This window comes from Hyperolius riggenbachi, chromosome 3 (genome assembly GCF_040937935.1).
Source record: "Hyperolius riggenbachi isolate aHypRig1 chromosome 3, aHypRig1.pri, whole genome shotgun sequence".
Taxonomy (NCBI): domain Eukaryota; kingdom Metazoa; phylum Chordata; class Amphibia; order Anura; family Hyperoliidae; genus Hyperolius; species Hyperolius riggenbachi.
The window spans coordinates 45,102,887-45,117,895 of NC_090648.1; the positions used below are offsets into that span (position 1 = coordinate 45,102,887).

Genomic DNA, 15,009 nt, shown 5'->3' on the forward strand with positions numbered 1-15,009 from the left:
CAAAACCTGTTTATTTGGGCAATTTCAATGGTGGCGAGTCTGACGTACATAAATCGCAGCAATGGCCGTTAGCAAAGTCTGAATCTCACGAAATGTCTCATGCAGGTAGAAGACATATTGTTAGACTTGGATTCCAAAGATGGGGTCCCTACATCTCTGCAAACCAGAGTTACAGGGGTCCAAAATTGGTAAAGTCCCCCATAGGATTTCATTGCCTCCCTATTTCACTTTCCAAAATCTCACATCTTTTCAAAGGGCAATGGCTCAGCAGTACCAAATTTTCTAGCATTGTAGGGACCCTTAGGGGGAACATGACTGGTGAGTTTCGGGCCCCTAGGCCGAAGAGGTCATAGCCTAGGGTCACAAAAACCTGTTTATTTGGGCTATTTCAATGGTAGTGATGGTGACGTACATAAATCGCAGCAATGGCCGTTAGCAAAGTCTGAATCTCACGAAATGTCTCATGCAGGTAGAAGACATATTGTTAGACTTGGATTCCAAAGATGGGGTCCCTATATCTCTGCAAACCAGAGTTACAGGGGTCCAAAATTGGTAAAGTCCCCCATAGGATTTCATTGCCTCCCTATTTCACTTTCCAAAATCTCACATCTTTTCAAAGGGCAATGGCTCAGCAGTACCAAATTTTCTAGCATTGTAGGGACCCTTAGGGGGAACATGACTGGTGAGTTTCGGGCCCCTAGGCCGAAGAGGTCATAGCCTAGGGTCACAAAAACCTGTTTATTTGGGCTATTTCAATGGTAGTGATGGTGACGTACATAAATCGCAGCAATGGCCGTTAGCAAAGTCTGAATCTCACGAAATGTCTCATGCAGGTAGAAGACATATTGTTAGACTTGGATTCCAAAGATGGGGTCCCTACATCTCTGCAAACCAGAGTTACAGGGGTACAAAATTGGTAAAATCCCCCATAGGATTTCATTGCCTCCCTATTTCACTTTCCAAAATCTCACATCTTTTCAAAGGGCAATGGCTCAGCAGTACCAAATTTTCTAGCATTGTAGGGACCCTTAGGGGGAACATGACTGGTGAGTTTCGGGCCCCTAGGCCGAAGAGGTCATAGCCTAGGGTCACAAAAACCTGTTTATTTGGGCTATTTCAATGGTAGTGATGGTGACGTACATAAATCGCAGCAATGGCCGTTAGCAAAGTCTGAATCTCACGAAATGTCTCATGCAGGTAGAAGACATATTGTTAGACTTGGATTCCAAAGATGGGGTCCCTACATCTCTGCAAACTAGAGTTACAGGGGTCCAAAATTGGTAAAATCCCCCATAGGATTTCATTGCCTCCCTATTTCACTTTCCAAAATCTCACATCTTTTCAAAGGGCAATGGCTCAGCAGTACCAAATGTTCTAGCATTGTAGCGACCCTTAGGGGGAACATGACTGGTGAGTTTCGGGCCCCTAGGCCGAAGAGGTCATAGCCTAGGGTCACAAAAACCTGTTTATTTGGGCTATTTCAATGGTAGTGATGGTGACGTACATAAATCGCAGCAATGGCCGTTAGCAAAGTCTGAATCTCACGAAATGTCTCATGCAGGTAGAAGACATATTGTTAGACTTGGATTCCAAAGATGGGGTCCCTACATCTCTGCAAACCAGAGTTACAGGGGTCCAAAATTGGTAAAATCCCCCATAGGATTTCATTGCCTCCCTATTTCACTTTCCAAAATCTCACATCTTTTCAAAGGGCAATGGCTCAGCAGTACCAAATTTTCTAGCATTGTAGGGACCTTTAGGGGGAACATGACTGGTGAGTTTCGGGCCCCTAGGCCGAAGAGGTCATAGGCTAGGGTCACAAAAACCTGTTTATTTGGGCTATTTCAATGGTAGTGATGGTGACGTACATAAATCGCAGCAATGGCCGTTAGCAAAGTCTGAATCTCACGAAATGTCTCATGCAGGTAGAAGACATATTGTTAGACTTGGATTCCAAAGATGGGGTCCCTACATCTCTGCAAACCAGAGTTACAGGGGTCCAAAATTGGTAAAATCCCCCATAGGATTTCATTGCCTCCCTATTTCACTTTCCAAAATCTCACATCTTTTCAAAGGGCAATGGCTCAGCAGTACCAAATTTTCTAGCATTGTAGGGACCCTTAGGGGGATCATGATTGGTGAGTTTTGCCACTGCTGAGCCATTGCCCTTTGAAATGGTGTGAGATTTTGGAACGGTAAATAGGAGGCCCAATGAAAGCCTATGGGGGATTTTACCAATTGCCGCGAGCATTGCCCGAGACTCATCTCGGTTTTTAAAAGAATCTTTTTAAAATAAGCATTTTTTATATATATAGAAAAAGTACAAAAACTTTTCATAGTTAAAACCAATTCCGCATGTAGCATAGTTTTTATTAAAAAAAATTTCCGTAATATAAGGTTAAGGACGGATTCATTCATCCGTAATGTAAGGTTTACTATCTAACACCGAACAGCCAATTGGAAGCTGTTGCGACATCCCAGGGAGGGTCCCCGCGATTCGCTCCCCGCCCACATATGTGGGTTTAAAACATCGCCGTCTTTGCCGCTACGTCACCTGATGAAGGCGTGGTTAACGCCGAAACGTCGTGACATCAGACGGCACTACCGCGACCTGGCTCCGCCCACCGCCTCCGTTCCCACGCCAAACATCATCGCACCCCGCCGCTCTGGCCAAGCGCGGGTGAGAGGAGAGGACCACCGGCAGGCTATACAGGCGCTTTTTAATCTCTACACAGTGTAAGTGTAATTTTAATGCGTGTTCATACCAAGTAAAAAAGTTTATTGCACCAGCGGTGCGCTCCTGTTCTTCTTGTTTTTACATTGTGAACAGATAAGTAAACGGGCTATAAAATGTTATAAGCTTGTCTGAAGAGGTGTCTTTTAAGAGTGCGCTTGAAGATGTCCAGGTTTGGAGCATGACGTACAGGCTGTGGAAGAGAGTTCCAGATGAGGGGTGATGCTCGTGTAAAGTCCTGGATGCGAGCATGAGAGGAGGTGATCAGCTTAGAGGCCAGGAGAATTTCTTGGGAGGAGCGAAGGTTGCGGGAGGGACAATATCTACAGATTAGCGAGGAGCTGTATGGAGGAGACAACTCCTGAGCTCTGAACAATAGGCTGCCTGTTAAGTTTCCTGTCAAGTGACAGGCAGCCTATTGGGCCAATCAAAGTGCGGGGATAATGTCCTTTAAAGTGATTGAACCCGCAGGGGCTCAGGGCAGGACGAATGGAGCTCTCGTCATTGCCAAATAGCAGGCATAAGTTTGTAGCGCTCGCTATGCTACTCTGATAAGGCACACTAACTCTGATAAGACATCCCAACTCTGATAAGACGTGTTAACTCTGATAAAGTGTGTTAACTCTGATAAGGCATGCCGACTCTGATAAGGCATGTTAACTCTGATAAGGCACGCTGTGCGTGCAGTAAGGGGAGCTATAGTAATAGTGAATCAACCCCTATGGGTTGAAAATTAGATGCAGGCTTTATAGCAGGGGTCTCCAAACTTTTTGGGTGAAGGGCCGGGTCAACATACATCAGACTGCTGGGGGGCCGGAACATACATACAATGATGTTGAAAAACATTACATTGTATCTAAGTATTGATTCCCTCCCAGTCATGTCCGGAGGTGAACTCCCAGCAGCAGCCATTTAGTCAGGCGGCGCCCGAAGAACGTCTTTGTGCACCAGACAGTGAAGGATACCCAGGTGACAACCTGGCATCCAGTTGGACAGCAGTGCCACCTGATGCAGAATTGGAAGCCAGCGAATGACTGCTCACTGGCCTCTACAGTATGTGGATGGGTGGTGCCAACACTGCTATTCTATATGTGGGCCGCCGATATTTAAAGGTGCAGTGGGCAGCATCTATAAGTTATACATTTTGTGTTTGGTGGGCCAATGAAAAGGCTTCGAAGGGCCACATTCGGACTGCGGGCCGTAGTTTGAGGTCCACTTCTTTATAGCATGAGGGTAAATGAGTAATAACTGCACAGGCGCAATGTGTCCTCACACTTGTTTATGGATGGGAGCTTCCAGAGGGTCCCAGCTCTCGATTGGTGGTCTCAAGGAGAACTACCGATGTAAGTATGCAACAGTCTCTCTTTTTTAAAGTCACAGATTTGCTTTAAAATGTGTATATAGAACTCTGCATATATTAACCACTTTCGCCTTTTGGACGTTGCCGATACGTCCAAAAAGCTGCTGCTGCGTGCGTCTGCGCTCCCGTGCCACCGCCCGTTAGCCCGGAGATCAATGAAAGGGAACACAGTTCCCATTCATTGATCTACGTCCCCATTAGAAAGGCCGACAGCTTCTTTCAGAAGCCGCAAATTTTCTAAAGAAAAAAAAAAAGCTTCCCATCCTCCCTTCACTTCCTGTAAGCGAGAGTGCTCCCTTATAGGACTACAAAAAAAATGTTTTGACTGTGGCCATCGTGTGGCCAAATAGTAAAACTACTGTAATAGTAGTACATCTACATACATTTTTTTTTAAATAAATACAATTTATTACATTTAAAATTAACCGTTTACCCCCAAACTCCCAAAAAATACCCAAATAATTTTCTTAATTAAAAAAAAAATTACAAAAACAAAAAAACAGAAATAGTTACCTAAGGGTCTGAACTTTTTTTAATATGCATGTGAAGAGGGTATATTACTATTATTTTTTTTAAATTATAAGCTTGTAAATCGTGATGGATGCAAAACTGCAAAAATGCACATTTATTTCCAAATAAAATATTGGCACCATACATTGTGATAGGGACATAATTTAAATTGTGTAATAACCGGGACAAATGTGCAAATAAAATACGTGGGTTTTAACTATGGTAGCATGTATTATTTTAAAGCTATAATGGCCAAAAACTGAGAAATAATGATTTTTTTCCTCGTTGAAATGCATTTAGAAAAAAAATAATTCTTAGCAAAATGTACCACCCAAAGAAAGCCTTATTAGTGGCAGAAAAAAACAAGATATAGTTCAATTCATAGTGATAAAGTTATTGGCAAATGAATGGGAGGTGAAAATTGCGGATGCATAAGGTTAAAAACGACTGAAGGCTGAAGTGGTTAAAGTGTATTTTTAAAAAAAAATTATTTGAATGTTTTAAAATTCATTATCTCAAAAACTACAAGTTCTTTTTGTAAAGAATGTTTCGGCGTGTTCCCACTTGTTTTTGGTTTGCGAGAAGGTGTTTTTGCAATTCATGGGAACATTTTGTTTCTGGCGGCTGCGTTGGTAATTTTGCAAAAAACATGCAACATTTATGAATAGATGGCACAAAATCAATTCAATTTCAAAATCATAATCAAGTACAATCATAATTTCTAGTTGTTAGGCAAAATTTAGCATAAGGGAAATCAGGAAAGCATTCTGTATGCAGAGCGGTCACCATACACACAAACGCTAACAGCACACAGCCCAAATCCAGGCATAACATCAGCATCCATCATCATAATCAGAATTATCAGCATCGCACTGAACATCCCTATTCAGTGTGTATAGAAATGCAGTCACGTTTACTGATGCCATATACATCCCTGCCAGCCCAGGTATCGCTGCTTTTCCCATACTCATTGGGCAGAGCAGCAGCAGAGCATTATACATTAGCTTAACCCTAACCTACAAAGCTCTCCACAATCTCTCTTCCCTGGACATTTCCTCACTAGTTTCCAGATACCAACCCATCAAACCCACGAAACTGTATTTTCTCCTCCTTTAGAATTACCTCCTCACATTCACATTTACAAGATTTCTCACAACCTTCCCCCCTCCCCTGGAATCCTCTCCCACAATACATCCGTTACTCTCCAACCTTTGATATATTTAAACGCTCCCACAAAACTCGCTTTTCCCGACCAGCATACGCTCTACCTTAGGCCATTCTTCTTTTTTCCTCAGACCAAGTTGCACTCCTACCAGATATCCTAAAACATACTGCCTTTTAGGTATGATTATTGTAGATTACCCCACCTTTTGTCGTCCCCCCCCCCCCCATTCCTTTAGATTGTAAGCTCACAAGGGCAGTGCTCTCTAACCTTTTTGTGTCCTGGAAATCATACATTTTATATATCATGTTACTGTTGTCACTGTAATTACCAATTCTGTATTTTGTATATTGGTGTACACCATTGTCTGTATTATTATGTACCCCATGTTAATTTCTTACTTTGTACAGTGCCATGGAATACGTTGGTGCTTTATAAATCAATAATAATAATATTGCTGCTCCCGGAACCAGGACAGGTCCTCCTTACCTTCAGTGTAGCTCATCCCTTCTATCAGGTATGTGACTGTTATTCTATATATATATGTTATGGCCAAAGCTACAGCAGCGTGGATTGGGGGGTTGGCCCTGGAGCTGCGCGGCCGCACTCGCGGCTGTGTGGACTGCGCAGCCGCGGCCAGCTCCGGCGGCCATATTGGCAGAGGCAGGAGAGCCCGAGCCATGCGGTCGTGACCGGCCGGAGGGGCTATTGAGCGGCGGGGACCCGGCGGAACGACACGGAGGGCGCGGATGGCCACCAATAATACAGTTTGCTGAAAGATCGATTATGAATGGATCTTTGTATGAACTATTGGAAATGATCGTTTGGGACCACTAATGGACAAAAATCTCCTAACCCAGTGATCTGCAAACTTGGCTCTCCAGCTGTTAACCCCCTTGCCGTTCCAATTGTGTCGGCAAGGGGGCGGCGCAGCACTTTTATATTATTTTTTTTTAAATCATGTAGCCAGCCAAGGGCTCCCTACATGATAGCCGCTGACAAGCGGCATCCCCCTACCTAACCCGATCGCCGCCGGCGCTGTCTGAAAGCAGGAAATCCCGTTTAGAACGGGATTTCCTGCTGGGCTTCCCCCGTCGCCATGGCGCCCGTCGCCATGTCGCAGCATGAGGGGAAAGCCGTGGCCACAGTTGGCGGGGAGGGGGAACGTTCCCCCCCCCCTCACCTCGGTACTCTCCCCTCCAGCTTAAATAAGTGTCCGTGGGCAGTGGCGAGCAGCAAATAGATACCTTCCGTGCGCTCCAGCCTGCGTTCCTCTCGCTAGCCTCTGACGCAATTTCCGCTATAACAGGAAGTCGCGTCAGAGGCTAGCGAGAGGAACGCAGGCTGGAGCGCACAGAAGGTATGTATCTGTTTGCTGCCCGCCGCTGCCCACGGACACTTATTTAAGCTGGAGGGGAGCGCCCCAAGGTGAGGGAGGGGGGGGGGACATCCCCCTCCCCGCCGACTGTGGCCACGGCTTTCCCCTCATGCTGCGACCCCTCCAGCCCCCCAAAACGGCCGCGAGCGGGCCCCAGGGGGGAGCCCGCTCAGAAATTCTGCAGGGGGCCCGGTGGGGCCTAGTTACGCCCCTGGACAAAGTATCTTGAATTTGATTCTGGACTGGATAGGAAGCCAGTGGAGGGATTCACGGAGGGGAGCCGCCCTGGTGGAGCGATGGGAGGAGTGGATAATTCTGGCTGCCACATTCATGATGGACTGCAGCGGGGCAATTCGGGTCATAGGGAGACCAGACAGAAGGGCATTGCAGTAGTCGAGGCGGGAAATGAGGCCATGGATGAGGAGTTTGGTGGTGGCAGAGGTCAGGAAAGGGGAATCTTACAGATGTTACGAATGTGGAAGTTGCAGGACTTTGTGAGGTTTTGGATGTGGGGAGTGAAGGAGAGTGATAAGATACAATAAAATAATCAGATTTTACAGCAATTCAATAAAAATAATCACATTTTCTGAAAAATGGAAAGCTTCTTTTTTTATTTGAGCAATAACTCTGATCGGATTTCCCATTTTATTCAACAAAAGTCTAATCGGGAGTGCTGGATTTTTCTGATCAATTTTTTATGAGAATTGGATGGTGTGTGGTAGATTGTCAATTTCCTTATATATACTTCCAAGCAGTTTTCTCTGAGTTTTCAATCATTTTTTTTATAATTGGGTAAAAATTGAACATGTGTGTGTGGTACAGTGGGATGCGAAAGTTTGAGCAACCTTGTTAATTGTCATGGTTTTATGTATAAATCATTGGTTGTTACAATAAAAAATGTCAGTTAAATATATTATGTAGGAGGCACACACACAGTGATATTTGAGAAGTGAAATGAAGTTTATTGGATATACAGAAAGTGCGCAATAATTGTTTAAATAAAATTAGGCTGGTGCATAAATTTGGGCACTGTTGTCATTTTATTGATTCCAAAACATTTAGAATTAATTATTGGAACTCAGTAAAATATGGTGGTGGTTCCATCATGCTATGGGGCTGTGTGGCCAGTGCAGGGACTGGGAATCTTGTTAAAGTTGAGGGACGCATGGATTCCTTGCAGTATTAGCAGATTCTGGAGACCAATGTCCAGGAATCAGTGACAAAGATGAAGCTGCGCCGGGGCTGGATCTTATCAACAAGACAACGACCCTAAACACTGCTCAAAATCCACTAAGGCATTCATGCAGAGAAACAAGTACAATGTCCTGGAATGGTCATATGGCCTAAATATAATTAAAAATCTGTGGTGTGAGTTAAAGAGAGCTGTCCATGCTTGGAAGCCATCAAACCTGAATGAACTAGAGATGTTTTGTAAAGAGGAATGGTCCAAAATACCTTCAACTAGAATCCAGACTCTCATTGGAACCTACAGGAAGTGTTTAGAGGCTGTAATTTCTACAAAAGTAGGATCTACTAAATATTGATTTCATTTCTTTTTTGTGGTGCCCAAATTTATGCGCCTGCCTAATTTCGTTTAAACAATTATTGCACATTTTCTGTAAATCCAATAAACTTCATTTCACTTTTCAAATATCATTGTGTGTGTCTCCTATATGATATATTTAACTGACATTTTTCATCGCAACAACCAACAATATATACAGGAAAATCATGACGATTAACAAGGTTGCCTAAACTTTCGCATCCCACTGTACCTTGATCAGATTTTTTTAAACGCTACACAATCAGTCAGAAAAATTGATTGCAATTCTTGAATTGAAAAGATATTTGAAAAATTGTATGGTGTGTGGCCATCTTTAAACTGACAAAAGGGGAGAGAGCCCTGCCCTTGCGGGCTTACTTTAGATTGTAAGCCCGCAAGGGCAGGGCTCTCTCCCCTTTTGTGCCTTTGCTATACATTCTTTTCCTCATGTTACTTTTGTTACTGTCATTACCAATTCTGTATTTTGTATATTGGTGTACATCATTGTCTGTCTTATTATGTACCCCATGTTTGTTTCTTACTTTGTACAGCGCCACAGAATATGTCAGTACTTTATAAATCAACAATAATAATAATAATTGTCATTTCCTTTTTGCCGGGTGCTGTTGTTTGAGCGACATCACTCGTGTGGGGACCTTTAAATGACAGGATGCAGGAAAGGTGACCTCTGTGGTCCAAATATTTACACCATCTTTTAATCCTGAGCCGTGCCTCATGGATACGCGCTTAAATAAAAAAAGATGAGTTTAGTAACGGATCTGCATTAACGTGCGATGGTTTGCAGCATCGTTACGCCTCCGTCTGCCCTTCGCCAGCACATGAGAGGGCACCCTGTACTCGGATGAAGGAGAAAGCGCAGTCTGTGCCCACCTCCGATGCCTGGTACAAGCCTGCCCTGCATTGTGTGGGCTGGCGAGGGTCTGGCACGTGCTGTCACCCAGGGAACGCAGCCTCCCCCTATCCTCATCCTCGCCATCTCAGCCCAGCACCTCTTCCTATCCCTGTGCCCATGTGTGTGCCCACCCCTCTGTGCAGGCTGGTGAATAGCTGGAGGTGGGAGGCATGAGAAGAGCGGAGAGAGAGAGGAGGGGGGGGGGGGGTATGCTGGCAGTCCTTTCTTCCACATAGGGGGAGGGGAGCAGGGATTTCAGAGAGGGGAGGGCGCAGAGGGAAGATATAGGCAGACAGATGAACATAGGCAGCACAGGAGAATACCAGGGACACAGACTTACCAACCTGACGGTACAATTTCTGCATTATCTTTCAGGCTCAGCAGCTGATGGGGTCTGCCTAGGCTGGAGGTGTCTGTGTGAGGATGTCGGTGTATCAGAGGTGCCTGTGTTAAACGAGATGCCTGTGGATGAGCTCTCTGGAGCATCAGGACTGGAGAGAAGGAGCCGGCTGTGAATTGATGCCTTCATTAAAACATGCTTGTCTCTGAGGAGATGTCTGTGTTTTATGTGTCTGTGTGTGAGGAGGACGATGGAGGGGACAGATGATCGGAGTACCAGGGGGCGACTGACCTGTGATGTCACCTGCAGGTGTCTGTGGCTTATTCTGTCTGTATGAGGAGATCTCAGCGTCTCTCTGTGTGTCTCTCTCTGTGTGTCCCTATGTATGTGAGACCCCCCGTGTGTGTGAGACCCCCATGCCCTGATGTCTGTGTGTGAGAGTCCCCCTATGTATGTGAGACCTCCATGTCCTGATATCTGTGCGTAAGAGACTCCCTATGTGTGAGAGACCCCCATGCCCTGATGTCTGTGTGTGAGAGACCCCCATATCTTGATGTCTGGGTGTGTGAGACCCCCTATGTATGTGAGATCCTGTGTCCTGATGTCTGTGTGTGAGAGACCCCCATATCCTGATGCCTGGGTGTGTGAGACCCCCATATCCTGATGTCTGTGTGTGAGAGACCCCCATATCCTGATGTCTGGGTGTGTGAGACCCCCTATGTATGTGAGATCCTGTGTCCTGATGTCTGTGTATGTGAGACCCCCATATCCTGATGTCTGGGTGTGTGAGACCCCCTATGTATGTGAGACCCTGTGTCCTGATGTCTGTGTGTGAGAGACCCCCATATCCTGATGCCTGGGTGTGTGAGACCCCCATATCCTGATGTCTGTGTGTAAGAGACACCCGTATCCTGATGTCTGGGTGTGTGAGACCCCCTATGTATGTGAGACCCCCGTATCCTGATGTCTGAGTGTGAGAGACCCCCTACGTGAGCCTTTCTCAACCTTTTTACCCTGGAGGAACCCTGCACATACTTTTTGGATCTGAAGGAACCCCTGCACTTATTTTGCCTATTTTGCAGGTGGCATGATCTTTGAAAGCTGGTGTGGCTGTCAGTGTCCTATTACAGTGCCCTTCATTATACAGTCTCTTTATTCCAGTGCCTTGTATTAATGTGTTCATTATTATTCTGACCACCAATTTAGTGCTTCTTTTTACAGTATCCCCATTGTAGTGCTCTCTATCATATTTCCCCCAACCCCCACGATGGGGAAAAATTGCCAAGGAACCCCTGCAGAGTCCTCAAGGAACCCTGGCTGAGAAAGCCTGCCCTATGTGTTTTAGACCCCATCTCCTGATATGTGTGTGTGTCTGTGTGTGTGAGACCCCCGTGTCCTGATGTCTGTGTGTGTGTGTGTGAGACCACCGTGTCCTGATGTTTGTGTGTGTGAGACCCCCGTGTCCTGACGTTTGTGTGTGTGTGACCCCCGTGTCCTGATGTCTGTGTGTGTGAGACCCCCGTGTCCTGATGTTTGTGTGTGTGTGACCCCCCTGTCCTGATGTCTGTGTGTGTGAGACCCCCGTGTCCTGATGTCTATGTGTGTGTGACCCCCGTGTCCTGACGTCTGTGTGTGCGAGACCCCCGTGTCCTGACGTCTGTGTGTGTGAGACCCCCGTGCCCTGATATGTGTGTGTGTGAGACCCCCGTGTCCTGATGTCAGTGTGTGTGAGACACCCATGTCCTGATGCCTGTGTGTGTGAGACCCCCGTGTCCTGAGGTCTGTGTGTGAGACCCCCGTGTCCTGATGCCTGTGTGTGTGAGACTCCCGTGTCCTGATGTTTGTGTGTGTGTGTGTGAGAACCCCATGTCCTGATGCCTGTGTGTGTGAGACCCCCGTGTCCTGAGGTCTGTGTGTGAGACCCCCGTGTCCTGATGCCTGTGTGTGTGAGACTCCCGTGTCCTGATGTTTGTGTGTGTGTGTGTGAGAACCCCATGTCCTGATGCCTGTGTGTGTGAGACCCCCGTGTCCTGAGGTCTGTGTGTGAGACCCCCGTGTCCTGATGCCTGTGTGTGTGAGACTCCCGTGTCCTGATGTTTGTGTGTGTGTGTGTGAGAACCCCATGTCCTGATGCCTGTGTGTGTGAGACCCCCGTGTCTTGATGTGTGTGTGTGTGACCCCGTGATCTGATGTCAGTGTGTGTGAGACCCCCGTGTCCTGATTTCTGTGTGTGTGAGACCCCCGTGTCCTGATGTCTGTGTGTGTGAAACCCTCGTGTCCTGACGTCTGTGTGTGTGAGACCCCCATATCCTGAGGTTTGTGTGAGTGAGACCCCCGTGTCCTGAGGTCTGTGTGTGTGACCCCCGTATCCTGACGTTTGTGTGTGTGAGACCCCCGTGTCCTGACGTCTGTTTGTGTGAGACCCCCGTGTCCTGACGTTTGTGTGTGTGAGACCCCCGTGTCCTGACGTCTGTGTGTGTGAGACCCCCGTGCCCTGATATCTGTGTGTGAGACCCCCGTGTCCTGATGTCAGTGTGTGTGAGACACCCATGTCCTGATGCCTGTGTGTGTGAAACACCCGTGTCCTGAGGTCTGTGTGTGAAACCCCCGTGTCCTGACGTTTGTGTGTGTGAGACCCTTGTGTCCTGACGTTTGTGTGTGTGAGACCCTTGTGTCCTGACGTCTGTGTGTGTGAGACCCCCATGTCTTGAGGTCTGTGTGTGTGAGACCCCCATGTCCTGACGTCTGTGTGTGTGAGACCCCCATATCCTGATGTCTGTGTGTGTGAGACCCCCATGTCCTGATGTCTGTGTGTGTGAGACCCCCGTGTCCTGACGTCTGTGTGTGTGAGACCCTCGTGTCCTGACGTCTGTGTGAGACCCCCGTATCCTGAGGTCTGTGTGTGTGAGACCCCCGTGTCCTGATGTCAGTGTGTGTGAGACCCCCATGTCCTGATTTCTGTGTGTGTGAAACCCCCGTGTCCTGATGTCTGTGTGTGTGAGACCCCTGTGTCCTGACGTCTGTGTGTGTGAGACCCCCGTATCCTGAGGTCTGTGTGTGTGAGACCCCCGTGTCCTGACGTCTGTGTGTGTGTGAGACCCCTGTGTCCTGAGGTCTGTGTGTGTGAGACCCCCGTGTCCTGACATCTGGTTGTGCGAGACCCCCGTGTCCTGACGTCTGTGTGTGTGAGACCCCCGTGTCCTGACGGTTGTGTGTGTGAGACCCCCGTGTCCTGACGTCTGTGTGCGAGACCCCCGTGTCCTGATATCTGTGTGTGAGACCCCCGTGTCCTGATGTCAGTGTGTGTGACACCCATGTCCTGATGCCTGTGTCTGTGAGACCCCCGTGTCCTGAGGTCTGTGTGTGAGAGCCCCGTGTCCTGATGCCTGTGAGACCCTTGTGTCCTGAGGTCTGTGTGTGAAACCCCCGTGCCCTGAAGTTTGTGTGTGTGAGACCCTTGTGTCCTGACGTCTGTGTGTGTGAGACCCCCATGTCCTGACGTCTGTGTGTGAGACCCCCATGTCCTGACGTCTGTGTGTGAGACCCCCATGTCCTGACGTCTGTGTGTGTGTGAGACCCCCGTGTCCTGATTTCTGTGTGTGTGAGACCCCCGTGTCCTGATGTCTGTGTGTGTGAAACCCTCGTGTCCTGACGTCTGTGTGTGTGAGACCCCCATATCCTGAGGTTTGTGTGAGTGAGACCCCCGTGTCCTGAGGTCTGTGTGTGTGTGACCCCCGTGTCCTGACGTTTGTGTGTGTGAGACCCCCGTGTCCTGACGTCTGTTTGTGTGAGACCCCCGTGTCCTGACGTTTGTGTGTGTGAGACCCCCGTGTCCTGACGTCTGTGTGTGTGAGACCCCCGTGCCCTGATATCTGTGTGTGAGACCCCCGTGTCCTGATGTCAGTGTGTGTGAGACCCCCATGTCCTGATGTCTGTGTGTGTGAGACCCCCGTGTCCTGACGTCTCTGTGTGTGAGACCCTCGTGTCCTGACGTCTGTGTGAGACCCCCGTATCCTGAGGTCTGTGTCTGTGAGACCCCCGTGTCCTGATTTCTGTGTGTGTGAAACCCCCGTGTCCTGATGTCTGTGTGTGTGAGACCCCTGTGTCCTGACATCTGTGTGTGTGAGACCCCCGTATCCTGAGGTCTGTGTGTGTGAGACCCCCGTGTCCTGACGTCTGTGTGTGTGTGAGACCCCTGTGTCCTGAGGTCTGTGTGTGTGAGACCCCTGTGTCCTGACATCTGTTTGTGCGAGACCCCCGTGTCCTGACGTCTGTGTGTGTGAGACCCCCGTGTCCTGACAGTTGTGTGTGTGAGACCCCCGTGTCCTGACGTCTGTGTGCGAGACCCCCGTGTCCTGATATCTGTGTGTGAGACCCCCGTGTCCTGATGTCAGTGTGTGTGAGACACCCATGTCCTGATGCCTGTGTCTGTGAGACTCCCGTGTCCTGAGGTCTGTGTGTGAGAGCCCCGTGTCCTGATGCCTGTGCGTGTGAGACCCTTGTGTCCTGAGGTCTGTGTGTAAAACCCCCGTGCCCTGAAGTTTGTGTGTGTGAGACCCTTGTGTCCTGACGTCTGTGTGTGTGAGACCCCCAAGTCCTGACGTCTGTGTGTGAGACCCCCATGTCCTGACGTCTGTGTGTGAGACCCCCATGTCCTGACGTCTGTGTGTGAGACCCCCATGTCCTGACGTCTGTGTGTGAGACCCCCATGTCCTGACGTCTGTGTGTGTGTGAGACCCCCGTGTCCTGATGCCTGTGTGTGTGAGAGACTTCTGTGTCCTAAAAATGTCCATGCCTTGATTCACGTATTTGGGAAATCTCTGTTTCTATATCTGTGAAATGGAAAACTCTGTTACTCTATTCTATTCCCTTAGACTAGGCCTGTTGCCCCGGGCAGCTCATCCCCTGTGTGTACTGTTGTGCTGAGTATCCAGGGGTGACAGGTCTGTGGTGATATTTGGAGGTGTGTTTTTCCCATAGCCATTAGTGTACTTGAATCTCTGCATTTTCAGCTTATATCTCATCCCTGATGTTATATACTATATTCTGATGTCTGTGGGTCAGAGATG

General features: G+C 48.0%; 1 protein-coding gene and 1 long non-coding RNA gene across 4 annotated transcripts in view; one reads left to right on the top strand and one right to left on the bottom strand.

Moving 5' to 3' along the window:
• LOC137562587 (uncharacterized) overlaps positions 1–15,009 on the bottom strand; it is a 173,116-nt gene that overhangs the window by 123,192 nt on the left and 34,915 nt on the right. The window lies entirely within an intron of this gene.
• Positions 9,865–15,009, top strand: part of LOC137562585 (histidine N-acetyltransferase-like) — a 65,011-nt gene continuing 59,866 nt past the window's right edge. Inside the window, exon 1 of the mRNA XM_068274075.1 lies at positions 9,865–9,950. The gene's annotated coding sequence lies outside the window, so the exon portion shown is untranslated. The remainder of the gene's footprint in view (positions 9,951–15,009) is intronic.